Source organism: Ochotona princeps, chromosome 13, assembly GCF_030435755.1.
Source record: "Ochotona princeps isolate mOchPri1 chromosome 13, mOchPri1.hap1, whole genome shotgun sequence".
NCBI lineage: Eukaryota > Metazoa > Chordata > Mammalia > Lagomorpha > Ochotonidae > Ochotona > Ochotona princeps.
This window is the reverse complement of record NC_080844.1, coordinates 56,225,229-56,231,207: the sequence shown is the minus strand read 5'-3', so window position 1 is coordinate 56,231,207 and position 5,979 is coordinate 56,225,229. Positions and strand designations below refer to the sequence as shown.

The 5,979-nt window shown below is 56.4% G+C and overlaps 1 protein-coding gene across 1 annotated transcript in view; it reads left to right on the top strand.

Annotated features, from left to right (window-relative positions):
• The first annotated feature begins 2,228 nt into the window (after positions 1-2,228).
• Positions 2,229-5,979, top strand: part of NRAP (nebulin related anchoring protein) — a 72,995-nt gene continuing 69,244 nt past the window's right edge. Inside the window, exon 1 of the mRNA XM_058671622.1 lies at positions 2,229-2,341. The gene's annotated coding sequence lies outside the window, so the exon portion shown is untranslated. The remainder of the gene's footprint in view (positions 2,342-5,979) is intronic.

Sequence of the window (5,979 nt, the reverse complement as noted above, 5' to 3'; positions counted from 1 at the left end):
TCCTGTACTGTTAGTGGAGGGGAGCTACACCATCCCCGCATTCAGACACGTGTGCCGTGTGCCAACGGCACCCCAGGCAGCACTGCACCGAATCCTTGCCCGCATGGACCTCCAGTTATCCTCGGTTCTGGTAAATGTTAAGCTGCAGAAGGTGCACCATGCATTGTACCAACCAGAACGCCCTCTGAACTCCCGGCGGGTCCTCACCCCCACCTCAGACACGGTCCCAGGCAGCGGTGGGGGGGGGTGTACGCTCCCTCCCACTTCCGGGATGACTCTCCAGTTACTGGTGAAATCACGTGGTGTTCAAGAATCTCCCGGGGAACCCATCATCAAGTCCACATCGAAACTGTCTCCTTGGACTTTAAGCCTTTGGGGACCGAAGGCAGGACCAGCCGGGCACAGCTCTTCCGTTTCTGGGAAGAAGCTCTGATGAGAACACACCTGTACCCTCTGACTTACAGCAGTCTCCCGTGGTTCCCACAGCTGCACCCATCCACCCCACAGGCCCTTCCCCCATCCTCAGGCCCTCATTCCCGACACAGCTGCCATAGCTGCTGGTTTATCTGCTGATTCTTGGGCGCCACGTGGCAGACCAACTCCCAGCAATAAACGGCCACCTTTCCGGACCCCAATCTCTACCTGCTCTCTATCTCTATCTCTGCTCACAGCCAGCGGGCCACGGCCACCAGGTGCAGCCCTGGATTCTTGCTAGGGCTCATCCGGGGCTGTGTGTGGGAGACTGTGGCCACCGACATGCTTCTGGCCAGGAGACACATCTGGCAAGTACGATCCCAAATGGCTCAAAAATGGGACAGGCCAATGGCCAGGCAGGCAAAGAACACTCAGCCAACCGGAGCTTCTTTCCTGTGGAGCTCACTGTTTTTCAACCTGGGCTGTACTCGGCAAAACAGTCACTTAAATATTTTCAAGAGGCCTGCCCTGTGGCAAAATAGGTTAAGCTGCCCCTTGCAATCTCCCTGCTCCACTTCTGATCCATCAGAGGACAGCCCAAGAGCTTGGGCCTAGAAGAAGCTGCTGGCTTCGGCCTGGTTCAAGCCTGACCATTGTGGCCATTCAGGAAGTGAACCAGTGGTTGGAATATCTCCTTGTCGCCCCTTCTCCTTATGTAACTCTGACTTCCAACTCAAATAAATATAATCTTAAAAAATTTTCAAAATGAGCAACTCTACATTTTATAAAATCCAGCACACACCACATGTGAGGTGGTACATCGCTGAGCTGACCTGAAAAATCAATTCCCATACACTGTTGGAACTTGGCTTTCCCACGGGGAAGTGCACCAAGTGCAACCCTTCCCCACAGTATGACCCCCATCTACCACAGGAAGACGACCCCAAGGCCGTCAGAGGGAAGCCGCCCTAGACCTCTCGCCTCCAGCACCGGGCAGAGCTGGTGATGGGGCTGGGGGAGGGGAGCTTCCCACTGCGCCACCTGGACGCTGCCAGGAGCGGTGCCTGGGGGTCTGCCCCACAGCCTTGCCTCTGCAGAGGTTAAGCAAGCTCCTAGGGCCACACGGTGTTGCTGGCAGACAGCACCACGAGAGGGCCACGAGCCCGAGTGTCGCCCGCCTGTTTTTTTTTTCTTTTCACTTCCTCTAGGCACAGGCTCCAGCCCTGCAGGGAGCGTAGCCCGCCAAGGCAGGCAGGACGTCCAGCAGACTCTGCTTCCACAGGGGCACCGCCACCAACAGTCAGCCCGGGATCCCTCGATTCCACCGATTCCCACTTCACCGACGCGCACAAGAGCACCCCAACTTGGAGACCCGCCTGGCTGACGTCCTTCTTCCCTCCCTTCTAAATCCCAGGCTCTCCGTCGCTTCCCACGAACCGCCCCCTTCCCCCTAGGCTGGGCGCACACGGGGCTCCCCTGAGAGCTCCAGAGCCAGCCGTCGGGGCCGCTCTGCCCTCCCAAGCCGGCTCCCCGGACGCCGCTGTCCCGGCACCAGAAAGAGCGCGGGGAAGGCGGCGGGGCGCAGGCGGCCGCCCATTACCGTTCTCCCGGCGGCGGCCGCGCGGCTCCGTCGGTCCTTCCGCAGCCGGGGTCTGGGACCGCGGCCGAGAAAGCGAAAGCAAAAGCCGCCGCGCCGCGGGGGGAGGAGCCGGGCGGGCGGCGTGCACCGCCCCTGGCCCGGGATGGGGCGCGGCGAGTCGCCCGCACCGCCCCGCGCATCCCCCGCAGCCCCGGGCGCTCTCTGCCAAAATTCTCGCCCCGCCTCGGGAGGGTGCGTCCCGCCAAGTCGGCAGTCCCCATACCCGCAGCCCCGACTGCGCCCTCGGCCACGTTGGCCGCGCAGACTTCGCGTTGGGGCGCTGGTCAGGTAACCTTTTCTTCCCCCCACCCCGCCGTCAGACCAGACTTTGACCCGGACTCCCTTTCCAACGCGGGGACCCACACCCACAGCCAGCAGGTTTTTCCTCAGCGCGTCCCGCTCCCTCGCCCCAGTGTGCTACGTTCGCTTTTCTGGGGGCTGGGGGCTCCCCACACCTGCCTCTGCAGCATTCTGTGCCCCCTAAGCCGAGGCCCCTCAGCAAGGCCCGCGGCGCCCTCGTGGCCTCATCGTGGGTAGCTGTCGGCGCCTCGGCGCGGGCATGGGACGCTTACTCAGCTTCCTCCGAAACCGAGTGCGTCTCGCGGCGGCCACGCTGTCCGTGCGCCCCCAAGTGTCCGGCGCTGGCCCCGTGGCGGCGGCTTCCCCCAAGGAGGTGGGCAGAGAGCGTCCCCGCCGTCCAGCACACAACCAGGCCTCAACTGTCTCCTCTTTCACACCAAGGGCTCCAAGCCTGAAAAGAGCCCTGCTTTCTGGGCTTGAAGGCAGCTGTGAGTCAGTGTGAGGGAGTAACTAGAATCAATTAACTAAAGTCAAACTGACAACTTTGTGAAGTTTGAACAGATAGGCTACAGGCCTTACCACTTCCTTCATCGTCCACTTTCCGGAAATGTCAGGATAAACTAAGCTACGTTAGACAACGAGACAACTTTGGATTGCAAATCGGGGAAGAATGCTGCTCCATGATTTGTAAGTCTAGGATATTCCTGAAAGATGGTGAAATCGCTGTAGAAGTTGCAAGGTCCTGAAGAATGAATTCATGCTCATGTTATACGCGAGGCTGAGGGGAAGTTGCCCATACCACAGCTTGCTAAGATCAAGTTTGTACGGAAAAGGCTTATCATTTATGATATAGTTTCCTTCCATCTGCAAGGAGATAAATGATATGCCAATGCCACAGTGAGTTGGCACAGAGTTAACAGATCAAGTCATGAAACTGGGGGGAAACAGCCGGTTTTGAGCTCCGCCCTTTGTCGATTGCTGCCATGACCACACCTCCCTCCTGAGGGATCAAAGTGCTCATTATTTATGGCCATGGCAACACTTGGGCCATGAATTATTTGTGTGTCTTTTCTGTACTTCCAAGTTCTAGCATAAACCTGCCCCCCTTGCTCTAGGAAAAAAAAAATCCCCTGGTTAGTTGCTAGGGTTTGAGTGTGGCTTATTGCACACCGACACTCCTGCTGGTTTTTGGTGCTGAGAAATGGTGAAAGCTTCCAGAGGTGGCTCTGCCTCTGTGCACTTGGACGGAGTCAGTTCTTGCTCTCTGGAGCAACACTGGATGAGTTAACGGCAGGCGCAGGTTGCTGTAAAGCAGGGCTGCCCTCCACCTGATGCCTGCTTGTCTATCTGCTTCCTGCCGGAAGTTGAAGCAGCACAAGGCTCTCCCCCACATCGTGTGCTGACGTTTCACAAAGAACTGTGAGCCCAAAGTGGCTTCCTTCCCTAGAAAGTACCACTCTTAAAACAAAGACACCCCCTCTTTGGAGGATTTCCCCAGCATAGGCCTCCTGGGTCCCTCCAGCTCTGTTCACAGAGGCTGCGAGACGCAGCACCCCAAGGGTGGCCACCAGGGAGGGCCGCCCCGGCCCCGCATTGCTAGCCCTGGCCAAACTGACATCACACGGGACTTCACCGAGAGTAGCTCAAGATGTGCCGGAATGCTGCTTTGCACATACTCACACATACACACACACACACACACACACACTCTTCCAGACCCACACTCAGGATCCTGAGAGGCACCAGGAGGCTGGGCACTGGGAGGCTCAGGGTGAAGGGCTGACTCCTTTGTTTCCTGAAAAAGGAATCCTCTTTGGTCCCTTTTAGTTGATCACTCTCAGCTCCAAGTTGACCATTTTCAGTCTGTTCTGGGAAAACTCAACTGGTTTTAAATGGTTATGGCCAGAAGGCGGCGCTGGAGAGACAAGCCGGGATTGGCAAGTTGGCTTCCAGTTGCCAGGGTGGATGTCAGGTGTCCCCCCCTGCAGAGGGGACGACCCTCAGGGCTGTGGTCCTCTCGGTCCTCTCGTGTGGCCGGTACGTGTGGCCAGAGCAGCCAGCAACAACTCTGGTTAGTCACCTTCAGGAGATTTTGTCACTGTGACACCTGCTTACCCACAGCCCTCCAGCAGCACCTAAAGGGTACATTTCCAGAAAGTTCTAAAAGGTAAGTTTCTGGAAAGCTCCATGGTTGCAGGACCACAGTGGCTTGTGCGCTGTGGAGTGTGCCATAGCAATGCTGTGTCCAACAAGAGCTGGGTGTCGGCTTTAAGGAGGCCCTGGGAAGGGGGCTGCTAACTCCGCCCTGGAGGTGGTGATCAGGTGTTTCACTGTGCTGTGTTTGTGTGGCCCAAGCAGTGCGTGTCCAGTTTTGTATGTTGATTAACATTCCCAGTACCTTGGAGTGTGACTGTATTTAGAAAGAGGTCAAGTCGTCAGATGGGTTTGATTTCAGCATGCCTGGGGGTCCTTTGGGCTGGGACCCCTGGGAAGAAGGAAGCTGTGCCTTGTACAAACTGGTAAGGGTCTCAGAAGAAATCAGCCGTGCTGACACGTGGTGCTAGGGGAGCACCGGTGCCAGTCGCTCATGGCACCTAACCAGGGGACTCAGTTTTGGCAGCCACAGCAAGGACTGATAATGTTATTTGCAGGTGTGCCTGTAGGTGCTCTAGCTTGACAGTTTCCTTTGTAAAAATCAACTTATTTGAAAGGCAGAGTGACAGAGAAAGAGTCCTTCGTTTGTTGGTTCACTCTCCAAATGACTGCAGCAGCCTGGGCTGAGCCAACAAAAGCCAGGGCCAGGACCTCCATCCAGCTCTCCTGTGCGGGAGACAGGACCCTAATCACGGGGGCCGTCTTCCGCTGCCTTCCCAGGGCCGTAAGTAGGGAGCTGGCTCATAAGTGGAACTCTTGGGGACTTGAACTGGCACTTGGATGTGGGAGGCTGGGATCTCAAGTGGTGGCTTACAATGCCAGCCCCTTTTAGACTTCTTTCTTCTCCCCAACCACTCTTGACATGCTGGTTCCCTGCTACCATGCCTGGTTGGTTGTGTTCTCTTTTTCCTTTGAGATTGTGATGTGGTTTCTCTCTCCCGACTGACCCTGGATGGCTACACCCATGTCTCCCGAGATCAAGGCCTGCCTCCGTTCTAACTCTGCAGCCGTCAGCTGTGTGTTGTTGGTCCCTGATCCAGGGTAAGGCCATCCCAGTAGCTGTGGCTGTGGTGCCTCACACTTGAGTGAGATTCCACCGCAGCATTGCAGACACTCGAAACTCGGGCCAGATGGGACCAAGCCCGTTTCCAGTCCTCTCCTCTGTCTCTCCTCTTTTTCCACAAAAGGACATCAGGCCTCTTGTCCCTGCCTTTCCCGATGTCCTGTGCACCAGGGAGAGTGTATCTCTGGTCTGTAGATCATCAGTGTCCTGTTTCTGCACAGCACATGAGCTAACAATGCAGTTCCGATTTTTAAAGAATTAGGGGGAAACGGAAGGGGAAAAAATAGATTGGCACAGATGGAGTGTGTATGGCTTAGAAAACTGAAAATATTTATAATGTGACTTTTATTTTTTAAAATGCTTATCTCAGAGGCAGGCACAGAGCTGCATTGCCTGGTGTATCCCCCAG